Source organism: Mobula hypostoma, chromosome 7 (assembly GCF_963921235.1).
Source record: "Mobula hypostoma chromosome 7, sMobHyp1.1, whole genome shotgun sequence".
Classification (NCBI taxonomy): domain Eukaryota; kingdom Metazoa; phylum Chordata; class Chondrichthyes; order Myliobatiformes; family Myliobatidae; genus Mobula; species Mobula hypostoma.
Window position 1 is genome coordinate 182,933,552 of NC_086103.1, and position 14,916 is coordinate 182,948,467.

Consider the following 14,916-nt stretch of genomic DNA (forward strand, 5'->3'; position numbering starts at 1 on the left):
ATTTCCGAACTGTAGGAGCGGGGGACGGGCCACACCTGTGCCAAGTACAGCAGCCCTGAGAGCACCTCACACCTGATGACCAGGTTCTTGCCCGTTATCGACAGGGAGCGCCCTCCCCACAGTCCCAGTTTCTGTTTCACCTTGGCAGTCCGCTCCTGCCAGTTCTTGTTGCACGCCTCAGCCCCTCTGAACCAGATCCCCAACACCTTCACGTGGTCAGACCTGATGGTGAAGGGGACGCTGGATCGGTCGGGCCAGTTGCCGAAGAGCATGGCTTCGTTCTTCACGCGGTTGACCCTGGCCCCCGACGCTAGCTCGAACTGTTCGCAATCAACCTGTGAACTGACCTCCGATCAGAGCAGAAGATGGTGACATCGTCCATGTACAGGGAGGTTTTCACTTGGGTCCCTCCACCGCCTGGCAGCGTCACCCCTCTTATGCCCTCATCCCTCCTGATGGCTTCCGCAAAGGGTTCAATGCAGCAGACAAACAAGACAGGGGAGAGGGGACAGCCCTGCCTGACTCCAGACCTGATGGGGAAGCTGTCTGTTTCCCACCCGTTGACCTGGACTGCACTACGGATGTCTGTGTAGAGTAGTCTGATCCAATTCAGGATTCCCTCCCTAAATCCCACTTTGCAGAGCACGTCCACCATGTACGTGTGGGATATCCTGTTGAAGGCTTTCTCCTGGTCCAAGCTGACCAGGCAGGCGTCCACCCCCCTGTCCTGCACGTAGGCGATGGTGTCCCTCAGCAGCGCAAGGCTGTCTGAGATCTTCCTGCCCGGTACAGCACAGGTTTGGTCCGGGTGGACTTAGTAAATCTATAGAACAGTAACTGTAAACAGGATCTGTAAACTGTAAACATCATGAACTGTAAACTGTAAACAAATTGCAAATACAGATAATAAATAATGAGCATGAAAGAACAAGATGAAAGAGTGTACTTATCCCCTTTTGTACAAGAGGCATAGTAACTGTTCTTGAACCTGGTGTTGTGAGTCCTGAGGCTATTGTACTTTGGCAGCAGCGAGTAAAGAGCATGGCCTGGGTTGTGAGGACCGTTGATGATGGATGCTGCTTTTCTAAGGTAAAGTTTCGTGTAGACGCCCTGAACGGTTTGGAGGGCTTTACCCATGATGTACTGGGCAGAATCCACCGCCTTTTGAGGGATTTCCCGCTCCAAGTTGTTGGTGTTCCTGTACCAGGCTGTAAGCACACTTCCCACCACACATCTACGGAAGTCCGCCAGGGTTTTTGATGACATGCTGGATCTCTGCAGACTCCTGTGGGACCCCTAACAGCATTGCTCCCTGAAACTAGTAATTCAAGTAAAGTTGGAGAGTCACAGGCACTACAGAATAGAAACAGACTCTTCGGCCCATCAAACTGTTAATCTGCGCAGTTTCCATCAACCCACAGCAGGCCCCTATCCCCCCTTTCCCCTCCCATCCACATACAGTACTCATCCAAACTTCTCTTACATGTTGCATTCGAACTCACGTCCACTACTTGTGCTCTCAGCTCGTTCCACACTCACGCCACACTCTGAGAGAAGAAGCTTCCCCTCAGGTTCTCCCTAAACATCTCACCTTTCACCCTTAACCCATGACCTCTAGTTCTAGTCTCACCCAACCTCAGTGGAAAAAGCCTGCTTGTATTTACCTGATCTATACCGCTCCCCTCATAATTTTGTATACCTCTATCAAATCTCCTCTCATTTTCCTAGTCCTAAACTATTCAACCTTTCGCATAACTCAGGTGCTCAAATCCTTGCAACATCTTTGTAAATTTTGTCTACACTCTTTCAATCTTTCTGTACATATGTGTGTGAGCACAACAGCGCACAATTCTCCAATTTAGGCCTCAACAAGCCTTGTACAACTTCAACATGATATCCCAATTCCTGTACTCAACACTTTGATTTATGAAGGCCAATGTGCCAAAAGTTCTCTTTATGACCCCATCTACCTGTGTCCAAGGAATTTTGGACCTGTATTCACAGATGTGTGGCTTGTGGCCAAGTGGTTAAGGCGTTGGACTAGCGATCTGAAGGTCGTGAGTTCGAGCCCCAGCTGAGGCAGCGTGTTGTGTCCTTCAGCAAGGCACTTCACCACACAGTGCTCCTGTCCACCCAGCTGAGAATGGGTACCGGCAAAATTCTGGGGGTTAACCTCGCAATAGACTGGCATCCTATCGGGGGATGGGGGGGGAGTCTTGTACTCTCAGTCGTTTCACGCCACAGAACTGCGTGGGCGAATGGAAAGAAAGTGTGGGATAGCCCATTGGATTAGCTGTATCGCCGGGTTCTGTAATTCCTGCCTCTCCCTCCCCCTTTCACACCTCTCTCCCTCTCCTTCTCTCCTTCCCTCCCTCCCAATCCTCCTTCCCTGCCCCCTCCCCTCCCCTCCCTTCCACCCTCCCCTTCCTCTCCCTCCCCTCACCTTCCTTCCCTCTCTCCCCTCCACCTCCCCCCCTCCTCTCCCTCCCCTCCTTCCGTCCCTCTCCTCTCCCCCTCCTCCCCTCCCTCTCCCCTTCACTCCTGCCTTTTTCCCTCCCCTTCCTGTCCTTCCCCTCCCTCCTCTCCCCTCCCCTTCCCTCCCTCCTTCCCTCTCTTCCTCCCCTGCCCCCTCCCCTCCTTCTCCTCCTTCCCTCCCTTCCTCCCCTGCCCCCTCCCCCTCCAACTCCCCTCCCTCCACCTCTTCTCCCTCCCCTCCAACTCCCCTCCCTCCCCCCCTCCCCCCTCCCTCTCCCCCCCTCCCTCCCCCCCTCCCCCCTCCCTCTCCCCCCCCTCCCTCCCCCCCTCTCCCTCTCCCCCCCTCTCCCTCTCCCCCCCTCTCCCCTCCCTCTCCCCTCCCTCCCCCCCTCTCCCCCCTCCCTCCCCCCTCTCCCCCTCTCCCCCTCCCCCCCTCTCCCCCTCCCGCCCTCCCCCCCTCCCCCCTCCCCCCCTCTCCCCCTCCCCTCTCCCCCTCCCCTCTCCCCCTCCCCTCTCTCTCCCCTCCCTCCCCTCCCCCCTCCCCTCTCCCTCCCCTCTCTCTCCCCTCCCTCCCCTCTCCCCCTCCCCTCTCTCTCCCCTCTCCCCCTCCCCTCTCTCTCCCCTCCCTCCCCTCTCCCCCTCCCCTCTCTCTCCCCTCCCTCCCCTCTCTCTCCCCTCCCTCCCCTCTCCCCCTCCCCTCTCTCTCCCCTCCCTCCCCTCTCTCTCCCCTCCCTCCCCTCTCCCCCTCCCCTCTCTCTCCCCTCCCTCCCCTCTCCCCCTCCCCTCTCTCTCCCCTCCCTCCCCTCTCCCCCTCCCCTCTCTCTCCCCACCTCCTCCCCTCTTCCCCCTCCCCTCTCTCTCCCCACCTCCTCCCCTCTTCCCCCTCCCCTTCCCACCTCTTCTCCTCTTCCCCTTCCCCTCCCCAATTCCCCCACTCCCCCTGCTCTTCCCCCTCCTCCTCTCCACCTACCTTCCCTCCCCTCCCACTTCACCTTCCCTCTCCTGCCATTTCCCCTCCCGCCTCCTTCCGTCTCCCTCCCCCCCCCCCCACCGTCCGCATTTCCGATTCACCAGGGGTACGGTCATGCTGGCGGTTGCTCGTCTCGGGATGAGCCGTCAGCGGCTTTCGCCAAACTCCCGCTGAACGTTTCTCATATTAGCCGTAGAGTCTCCAGCTCCCGAGCGAGAGAGAAAGAGAAAGTCGAGCGTGCGACATGTAAGTTATTCTGGTGTTTAATATCCAAGGTTATTTATTACACAAATCTGAAGAAACTAAACTTTGCAAGGACTAAATAAGGCTCTTTTTCGGAGTATCGAAGTTGTGGAGTTGCTGATGTCATTCAACTTTATAGTTTACATTTCCAGTACTCCACTTCCAAAGCAAAAGTATCGATAAATTGAAACTTCCTCCGAGGTGTTGCGAAGCGATACTGTAGACATGTCCGAGGGACTCTTTTTTGAAATACTAGTTTGTACCTTATCCCTTTCCATAGATGCTGCCTGACCTGCTGAGGTTTTCCAGCATTTTGTCTGCGTGTGTTTTTTTTACCTTAAGAGAGACGCAGAGAAGGAGAAATTCCGAGCTTAAAGCTCAATTTGCTGTTCGAAGGCAGAAAAGAGCGCCGAGCATACTTGAAATAGTCTGTTGAGTCTGCTGAGCTGGGGTCTTGGACATTCCGGGTCTCCCAGTGTGGTTTAGCCTTTCAGAAGGCGACAGCCTTTGCCGACGGTTTGGAGGCTTGCGTTCCTCAGTGGCCCGGGAGAGCTAAGTTGGTCGGTGCTTTGGCTCTTGGTAGGGTCACCCATGCCAGACAGGTCAAAAGATAAAGACCACACTAAGAGTGATTCACCTGTCCTCCAGCTCAGGGCTAACAACCCTGACTAGAAAAACAAAATCGTTATGGAAACAGATGCATTCTACATCTGAATGCGTAGGCATTCCTGAGTCTCCACCTGGGGCACGACTGACAGTAGTGAAAACAGCTACGGTCACCCTGACACCCAGAGATGGGGGGACATTCATTGCTGCCCTGAACACCAGCAGTGTAATGGGCAGTTGGGAAGTATGATTGAGCAAATGTTGCTTTAGTTGGAGACCCCGTCTTCCTCTTAACCGGGAATGACAGGGTTAAAATGATTATTCTATTATTTATATACAGGCAGATGCCAAGCTTTTAAGCTCACCAGTGGGAGGCGGGCAGAAATTCCTGAAGACAGGTGGCAGATCAATTGATGATCCCACTGGTGATAGCACAGGACGGTTAACATCTTAGTCCAGGTGTAGGACAGAGGACTCTGGCGAACAGCTGTTCATAGTCTTTGCCGCAGTTGAGGTGACAACACTACAAAGGCATCCGTTAGTCTTGTGAGACCATGGATCTGCGACTGGAAAGTCTTCACTCTCCGGGCGCAGGCCTGGGCAGGGTTGTATGGAAGACCAGCAGTTGCCCATGCTGCAAGTCTCCCCTCTCCACGACACCGATGTTGTCCAAGGGAAGGGTATTAGGACCCACACAGCTTGGCACCAGTGTCGTCGCAGAACAATGTGTGAACACAACACGTTGCCTCAGCTGGGGCTCGAACTCACAACCTTCAGGTTGCTAGTCCAAAGACTTAACCACTTGGCCATGTGCCCACTGACAGACTGAGAAAAGGAGAATATTCCTAATACATAGTGTTTTGTGACTGTATGTTTACTGCTATCGTTATATGTGGACTACGGCTGGTTGAGTAGTGGCACAGCAACGACTTTACACTCAACGTCAGTCAGACCAGAAGAGCTGATTGTGGACTTCAGAAAGGGCAAGATGAGGGAACACACATCAGTCATCATAGAGGGATCAGAAGTGGAGAGAGTGAGCAGTTTCAAGTTCCTGTGTGTCAAGATCTCTGAGGATCTAACCTGGACACAACATACTGGTGCAGTTATAAAGAAGGCAAGACAGCGGCTATATTTCATAAGGAGTTTGCTGAGGTTTGCTATGTCACAAAAAAAAACTTGCAAATTTCTACAAATGTATCACAGACAGCATTCGAACTGGCTGCTTCACTATCTGGAATGGGGTGGGAGGGGGCTACAGCACAGGATCGAAGTAAGCTGCAGAGAGTTGTAAACTTGGTCAGCTCCATCATGGGCACTAGCCTCCATAGTATCCTGGACATCTTCAAGGAGCGGTGCCTCAGAAAGTTAGTGTCCATCATTAAGGAGTCCCACCAGTCTCTCATTGTTACCATCAGGAAGGAGGTACAGGAGCCCGAAGGCTCAAACTCAACGATTCAGGAAAAGCTTCTTCCCCTCTGCCATCCGATCTCTGAATGGACATTGAACCCATGATCACTACATCACTACTTTTTATCCCCCTTTTTTGTACTACTCATTTAATTTAACCTATATATTCCCTTTTTGCCTTGATGCTTTAATTGGCAAGATCGGCGATGTTAGAGTGAGTTTTTTCGGGTAGATGATTTGTTTACACTTAATTGACTTTGGCCACCAGACTTCTATTTGACTATTTGACAAAGTACTGTGGCTTGAGTCCACAACAATGTGCTTCCTAAAAAGGTGTGAATACCAGATGCTTCTGGCACCGTAGTTTGACCAGATGCTGTAGTTTGGAAGACAGTATTATCTATACATTATAAATATTAATCATCTTCTATGTTAGCACGTAAAATGCCAAATAAATGTATTGTGGATTTAATTGCATTCCTAAAGGCTGTGGATACCAACCCAGACATGTTGGTGTCGGAAGGAAAGGACGAAGTTAGGTGGTGTGATATTTTGTATGTAGCTTCAATAGGAAGCATTGTCTATAACTTTTTAAGTAGCGATTGCCTTTGTATTTAGCACATAAATATCAAGCCCACATTGGGCTAGCAGACCTTTCTACCAAAAGCGTCTCCGTCCGTATGATGCCTGCTGTACCTTCTTGTGTCGAATAAAGAAGCTGCTTTGTATCTACCAGTGACTCTGTCTCTCTGGTGATTTCATCCACACTACAACAGGCAAGAAGTGGGGTCGTCTAAGCTTCTCGGTCTCTAAGCTACTTGCCCTCAAAGTTGCGTGTCTCTCGGAACATTCTTGGAGACAGCAGAGAGGTCAGATCGCTCAATCGGCCCGAGAACACTCCATAAACTGTAGATTGCCGGCTCCAGCAGTACCAGAACCACACTTAACGGTAAAAGAAGACGTGAAAGAAGCGAAAGAAACAATTTTGTGGACCATCTGGAGAGTGTTGCTCGCGTTACCGTTGTCTGCTGGCGCCACCTTCTTCTGGTTCTTGTTACACCGTTCACCTCTAACCTTGAAACTACAATATGTCCTCTAGTTTTTGATTTCCGAATCCTGGAAAAAGGGGTAGCACGGTAGTGTACGACAGCAGCGAGCCGGGTTTAATTGCCACTGCTGTCTGTAATGCGTTTGTATAATCTCCCCCGTGACATGTGGGCTTCCTCCAGGTGCTCCATTTTCCTCCTGTGTTCCAAAGCCATTCTGGTCGGTAGGTTAGTTGGCCATCGTTAGGCTAGGGTTAAATTATGGGTTGCTTGGTGGTGTGGCTCGAAGGGGCAAGAGGGCCTATTCTGTGCTGTATCTCAATAAATAAATTGAAAAACCACATCCTTTCTATGCCCCTCATGGTTTTATAAACCTCTGTGTGATCAAACCTCAGTCTCCTACGGAGTAATACACCAGAGTGGATTCTGCACGGAACATCAGAATCCCTCCTCACCTTTGGTAGTATTTAATAGGAAGTTCTGCCTCATGGAGACAACACCTGTCATCAAAGATCCCCCACCATCCGGGCTGTGCCATCTTCTCACAGCTTCCATCGGGCAGGAGGTACAGAAGCCTGAAGTCCCACACTACCAGGTTCAGGAGCAGCAACTTCCCTTCTACCATTCAGTTCCTGCACCAGCCAGCAAAGCGGAGTTATAGGGGGAGGTCGGATGTGTCAGGACTTTACTCCCCAGAGCGTAGAAGAGGGAGTGGATGTTTGGTAGAGGTATACTATAATTAGGAGGGCATACATAGGTTAAATCGCCAGCCGGTGGTATCATAGCATCCGTACCCGACTTCGAAGCAAGTGGTCCTGGGTTCAAATCCGGCCGGCTCCTTGCACACTTTCCATCCGTGCTGGGCTGAGCGTTGAGCTAGCAACTCGGCCTCGTAAGGAACAGATAAATGCTAAAGAAATGGCAAGATGCGCCACAAGACACGGAGAGGAGCGGCCACGGCAGATAGCGTAAGTACAAGCAAGCTTTCTCCATGTCGAGTGGGTGAAACTAGAACTAGAGCTCGTGGGTTAAGGGTGGACGGTGAAATGTTTCAGGGGAACACGAAGAAGGAACTTCTTCACTCAGAGGGTGGTGAGAATGTGGATTGATCTGCCAGCGGAAGTGATGGATGTGGGTTTGATCTCAACACGAATAGGTACGTGGATGGGAGGGGCATGGAGGGCTGTGATCTGGATGCAGGACGATGAGACTGGGCATATTAGTTCGACACAGATGGGTCGAAGGGCCTGTTTTGTGTGCTGTAGTGTTCTATAGACAATAGGTGCAGGAGTAGGCCATTCGGCCCTTCGAGCCAGCACCGCCATTCACTGTGATCATGGCTGATCATCCACAATCAGTATCCAGTTCCTACCTTATCCCCATAACCTTTGATTCCGCTATCTTTAAGAGCTCTATCCATCTCTTTCTTGAAAGCATCCAGAGACTTGGCCTCCACTGCCTTCTGGGGCAGAACATTCCACATATCCACCACTCTCTGGGTGAAAAAGTTTTTTCCTCAGCTCCATTCTAAATGGCCTACCCCTTATTCTTAAATTGTGGCTTCTGGTTCTGGACTCACCCATCAGCGGGAACATGCTTCCTGCCTCCAGCATGTCCAATCCCTTAATAATCTTATATCTTGCAATAAGATCCCCTCATCCTTCTAAATTCCAGTGTATACAAGCCCGGTCGCTCCAATCTTTCAACATATGACAGTCCCTCCATCCTGGGAATTAACCTTGTGAACCTACGCTGCACTCCCTCAATAGCAAGAATGTCCTTCCTCAAATTTGGAGACCAAAACTGCACACAGTACTCCAGGTGTGGTCTCACCAGGGCCCTGTACAGCTGCAGAAGGACCTCTTTGCTCTTATACTCAATTCCCCTTGTTATGAAGGCCAGCATGCCATTAGCTTTCTTCACTGCCTGCTGTACCTGCATGCTTGCTTTCAGTGACTGATGTACAAGGACACCTAGATCTCGTTGTGCCTCCCCTTTTCCTAACTTGACTCCATTTAGATAATAATCTGCCTTCCCGTTCTTACCACCAAAGTGGATAACCTCACATTTATCCACATTAAACTGCATCAGCCATTCATCCGCCCACTCACCCAGCCTGTCCAAGTCACCCTGCATTATCATAACATCTTCCTCACATTTCACACTGCCACCCAGCTTTGTGTCATCTGCAAATTTGCTAATGTTACTTTTAATCCCTTCACCTAAATCATTAATATATATTGTAAACAGCTGTGGTCCCAGCACTGAACCCTGCAGTACCCCACTGGTCACCGCCTGCCATTCCAAAAGGGACCCGTTAATCGCTACTCTTTGTTTTCTGTCAGCCAGCCAATTTTCAATCTATGTCAGTACTCTGCCCCCAATACCATGTACCCTAATTTTGCCCACTAATTTCCTATGTGGGACTCCTCTGTGGCTCTTAAATCTTAATCTCTGCAGTTTAGCAACACTATGATCTCTGATCACTGCAGGGAAATGGATTTTTTTTTGTCTTAATGGTGGTCTTGTAAAAAAAATAGTATAATCTCTGTTTGTTTTTCCTGTGAACTCTGTTTATCTAATGCTCTCTTCCTGTGATGGTGCTGTATGTTCCATATTATACTTGAACATGTGCATACTTGTTAACCAATCTTTAACTCTTGATTTATTTGCAAAGATAAATTCCCTCTACTCTCATATAACATAACATAAGGTGCTTTTCAAATGTTGGGCGGCACCATAGTGTGGCGGATAGTGTAACACCGCAAATTTCTGTCCGAGTGTTCAGCCTTACTTTTGGTGAAGAAACATAGCAACTGTTTCAGTGTAGATGTTTGCAGTAATGATTCAGAATCAGGAATAAGCTCTTCTCGGGCTTTCGGTTGGATAGCCAGCTGGAAGCCCAAGAGAGGTTATTTGTCATATATGCCAGGAAAGCGCTGGATCCTTTTCCACTCAGAATCAGATTTATTCATCATGAGAGCAAGAGTCTGGAACGAGCTGCCAATGCAAGTGGTGTATGTGAACTTGATTTCAACATTTCAGAGAAGTTTGGATAGGTACATGCATGGAGGCTGCTTGGCCTGCTGAGTTCCTCCAGCATTTTGTGTGTGTTGCTCTGGATTTCCAGCATCTACCTGCAGAACCTTTTGTGTTTTTGGGAAATAAACAGTCAACATTCCAAGCTGAGAGAGAGGTCTACTTATCCTCCTCCATAGATGCTGCCTAACTTTCTGAGTTCCTCTAGCTTCTAATGTATGTTCCTCAAGACTTCCAGCACCTGCAGAATCTCTTGTATCTCCATATTGTCACTAAATTATTGGACCTCAATAATTTTAAAGATAATCTTCATTAATCTTAGTGATTGATGCTGCTTTCTTGAGGCTGTGCCTTAAGAAGGCAGCGTCCATGGCGAAGGACTCCCACCATCTGGAACATACTGTCTTCTCGTTACTTACCATCAGGGAGGTAGTACCAGAGGCTGAAGCCCCACATTTGACAATTCAGGAACAACTTCTTCCCCTCCACCATCAGATTTCTGGACAGCCTGTTAACCTATGAACACTATTTATTTATGTTTGTAGTTTTTAATAACGTTTTTCCACTGTACTACTGCTGCAAAACTTCACTTTTCAATTCGTAAAACACCAATACCCAGGAATGGGAAGATCTGCAGAGAGTGATGGATACGGCCCGGTCTGTCACAGGCAAAGCCCTCCCCATCGTTGAGCATATTTGCAAGGAGTACTGCCACAAGAGAGCAGCGTCCATCATCCGGGCCGTGCTGTCCTCTCACGGCTGCCGTGGGGAAGGAGGTACAGGAGTCTCTGGTCCCACAGCACCAGGTTTCGGAACTGTTATTGCCCCTCAGCCATTAGACTATTGGACCAGTTGGGATAACTTCACTCACCACAACTCTGAACTGAGTGTGCAACATGTAGACTCACTTTCAAGGGTCATGTTCTCAGTATTATTTATTTTTTTAAAAATATTTGCATAATTTGCAATCTTTTGCGCACTGGTTCGTCGTCCGTCTTTTTATATATAGATTTTCATAAATTCAATGGTATTTCTTTATTTTCCTGTAAATGTCTGCAAGAAAATTAATCTCAGGCTAGTATGTATATGGTGATATATATGTACTTTGTAAATAAATTTACTTTGAACTGATTCTGATTTGACGTGAAATTTGTTCAGATTGGCTGAGGAACCATGCTGGGGAATGGCAAATGGTGTTTAGTTAAACAGGTTTGTGATGTTGCATTTTTGGTCGATGGATCAGGGTGGATAGTCACAGTGAGTGGCAGGGCCTTAGAGAATGTTCTTCAATAGAGGGACGTAGGAGTGTGATTGCCCAATTCCCTGAAAATGAGCTTCACAGGGTAAACGGGGTGGTGAAGAAGGGGTTTGGAGCTCTGGCCGTCATCAGTTAGGGCTTTGAATGTTAGAGTTGAGATGCTGTGGTGAGGCCGTACTTAGAATATCATCTTCAGCTTCACTCTTCTGTGTGCAAAAGTTACCCCCTCAGCTCCCTTTGAAACCTTTCCCCTTTCACCTTTAATCCATGTGCTCTAGTTTCTAGTTTTAGTCTCCCCTCGTTCGTTATGTGCTGTGTTGCATGACGTGGGCGATCATGCTCCTTCCATGACCATGATTGTTCTTGGCAAACTTTTCTGCAAAAGCGGTTTGCCATCGCCGCCTTCTAGGCAGTGTCTTTACAAGTCATTATCAGTGCTCTTCAGAGATTGACTGCCTGGTGTCAGTGGTCGCATAACCAGCGTTTATGAGATGCGCCAACCGCTCATACGACCATCCACCGCCTGCTCCCATGGCTTCACGTGACCCTGATTGGTTGGGGGGGGGGGTTAAGCAGGTGCTACATTTTGCCCAAGGGTGACCTATAGGCTAGTGGAGGGAAGGAGTGCCTTACACCCCCTTGGTAGAGACGTATCTCCACCCGCCAGCAAACATTGTCTAAAATGACTGATGAAGGGTCTCAGCCTGAAACATCGACTGTTTATTCTCATCCATAGACGCTGTCTGACCTGCTGAGCTCCCCCAGCACATTGTGTGCATTGCTGTAGGTTTTCAGCATCTGCAGTACCTCTTGTGTATGCAGTGAAATGTGTCATTTGCATCAAAACAAATCCGTGGGGATGTGTTGGGGGGGGGCAGCTCGAAAGTGTCGCCACGCTTCCAGTATACCCAAAGCTCACTAGCCCTCATCCGTTTATCTTTGGAATGTGGGAGGAAACCAGAGCACCTGGAGGAAACCCACGTAGTTACAAGGAGAAAGTGCAAATTTCTTACAGTCAGTGGCGGGAATTGAACCCCCATCTTACGGCTGGTGCTGCAAAGCCTTGTGCCAACTGCTATGGTACTGTGTTTCCTTAGAGCAGCGGTTCCGAACCTGGGGCCCACAGACCCCTCGGTTAATGGTAGGGGTCCATGGCATAAAAAAAGTTGGGAACTCCTGCTCTAGAGAGTAGTTTGTATACAGAATGAACTGCTAGGGGGCATTAGCAGCACCTGAAAGACAGTTGGATAGGTTTGTGAATAAGGAAGGTTTAGGGGGCTATGGACCAATCTTGGGCAGCATGAAGCAAGTGGGCCAAAGGGCCTGTTTCTGTGCTGTATGAATCTATGACACTCGTGCGATTCAGCACAATTAATGAGGTACACTCACAGTCAAAGGGGTTCTTCTTCTTGGGCCCATCACCCCCACTGGGGTGTAGGCTGCCGACAGCAGCTCACCAGAGTCCTCTGTCCTGGGCGGGTAGAAAGTTGATTGGCCCTGTAGTTTCTGTTTCACCACACAACTTCGTACGTCCTGTAGGCGAAAATCTTATCTCTCTCAGGAATGAGGTTTTTCCTGTTGTAATAGTAAATTATAAATTTTCCCGGTGAAACCTTTCACTGAAAGGTTCATTTTTAAAATAATGTCTAACAGGTCAGAGTCTTGTATATATGGAAAATTACTTAAATATTCTTGTAAGAAATGTCTGACCTGCTGTGTACATACATCTATTGATACTTCTGGACACATCTTCAGTGATGTTCCTGGAATCATCGGGTGTTTCGGGTCTTTCAACATCATACACCCTCCTCCAGGTGACCCAGCCGGGGCTGATCAGACCCCAGCTTGTGTCCAGATGGCTAGCTACTTATGACTCCATGGCTCCCCTCTTCTGAGCCACAGCCATCTTGAGGCCCTCTCTGCCGCATCGGTGGTACTGCGGATGGCTCTCCTCTTCCTCTCTCCCTCGATGCCCAAAATGCTGAAGGCTCTAACTGAGGAACGGGCTATGAATCCCCTACAACCAACCTCCACTGGGAGACACCTCGCTCTCCATCCAGCCTGCTGACAGTTGCTGACCAGTCCTGCGTACTTGGAGAGCTTCCTTTCAAAGGCCTCTTCCAAGCTATCCAAGATATTGCAAAAAATGTGAATATGAGAGAGAGTATTTAGTTACTAATTTCTCAAAGGACATCAATCGGCCTTCTTGAAACAAGTCCATAAAGGAAAAAATTCCTTTATTCCTCCAAAGGGAAAATTTAGGATCGCTAAGTGAAGGTTTAAATAAATAGTTTTGATAAATTAAACTAAAAAGGTTAAATTTTTTAAGATTAAAAAACTTACAAAACTGGTACCAGATTCGTAATGATTGATTAATCATAGGATTTATATTTAGAATAGAAATTTTGGCTAATTGTACAGGTAAAGGAGCTCCTAATAACGAAGTTAAATGAGGGATGAGGTTTTTGGAGCTGTGGAAAGGTCTTAGGCACCCTGACCCTTCAGCTCATGATGATGTGCCAACATTTTAACGTACTCCAAGATCAATCTAACCCTTTCCTCCTACATAACCCTCCATTTTTCTATCATACATGTACCTGTCTAAGGTTCTCTTAAATGTGCTTAATGTATCTGCCTCTAGCACCACCCTGGCAGCATGTTCCATCCACCCACTGTGTAAAAAAAAAAGCTTACTATACCTCTGACATCCTCTCTATACTTTCCTCCAATCACCTTCAAATTATGTCCCCATGCATATTATTGTTACACATTCCGAGATGTAGCAAAAAGCATGTCTTTCATGCTATTCTTGCAGGTCATATAGCTTTAAGTTCAAAGCAAATTTATTATCAAGTACATATATGTCACCATATACAACCCTGAGATTCATTTTCGTGTGGGCATACTCAATAATTTCATAGAATAATAACTATAACAGAATCATTGAAAGATGTTCAGCCAGTGTAGAAGACAACAAACTGCACAAATACAAAAAAGAAATAATTATAATAAATGAGTAAACAATAAATATTGAGAGCATGAGGTGAAGAGTCTTTGAAAGTGAGTCCTTAGTTTGTGGTAACAATTCAGTGACAGGGCGAGTGAAGTTATTCCCTCTGGTTCAGGAACCTGCTGGTGAGGGTTAACAACTGTTCCTGGACCTGTTGGTGTGAGTTCTGAGGCTCCCGTACCACATTGATGGCAGCGGCGAGAAGAAAGCGTGACTGGGTGGTGGGGGTCCCTGATGATGGATGCTCTTTCCTGAGAAAGTGTTTCATGTAGATTTGCTCAGTGATGGGGAGGGCTTGATCGGTGATGCACTGGGCCGTATCCACTATCTTTCCACGGATGTACCATGGAGAGCTTTCCAGTTGGTTGCATCGCCGTCTGGTATGGGGGACGGGCCACTGCACAGGATAAAAGAAAAACTGCAGAAATGTGTAAACTCAGCCAGCTCCATCATGGGCACTGGCCTCCCCAGCATTGAGGACATCTTCAAAAAGTGATACCTCAAGAAGGTGGCATCCATTATTAAGGACCCTCATTACCCACATCATGCCCTCCTCTCATTACTACAATCTCAATACTTAAGGAACAGCTTCTTCCCCTCTGCCATCTGACTTCTGAATGGACATTGAACCCATGAACATTACCTCACTAAATTTACTCTCCTTTTGCAAAACTTACTTTATGTAAGTACTTAATTGGGTGGCAAGGTGGAGATAGATCTCTACCAAAGGAGGTGTAGGTTACTCTTTCACTCCGCTGGCCTGCGGGTCACCTTTAGGCAAGGTGTAGCACGTGAAGCCTTGGGAGCAGGCGTGGTGGATGGTCGTACGAGCAGCTGGCGCATGTCACAAGTCCTGGTT

The 14,916-nt window shown here is 48.4% G+C and overlaps 1 protein-coding gene across 1 annotated transcript in view; it reads left to right on the plus strand.

Annotated features, from left to right (window-relative positions):
* Positions 1 to 3,521: 3,521 nt before the first annotated feature.
* slco2b1 (solute carrier organic anion transporter family, member 2B1) overlaps positions 3,522 to 14,916 on the plus strand; it is a 102,233-nt gene continuing 90,838 nt past the window's right edge. The window contains exon 1 of the mRNA XM_063054690.1: positions 3,522 to 3,691. The gene's annotated coding sequence lies outside the window, so the exon portion shown is untranslated. The remainder of the gene's footprint in view (positions 3,692 to 14,916) is intronic.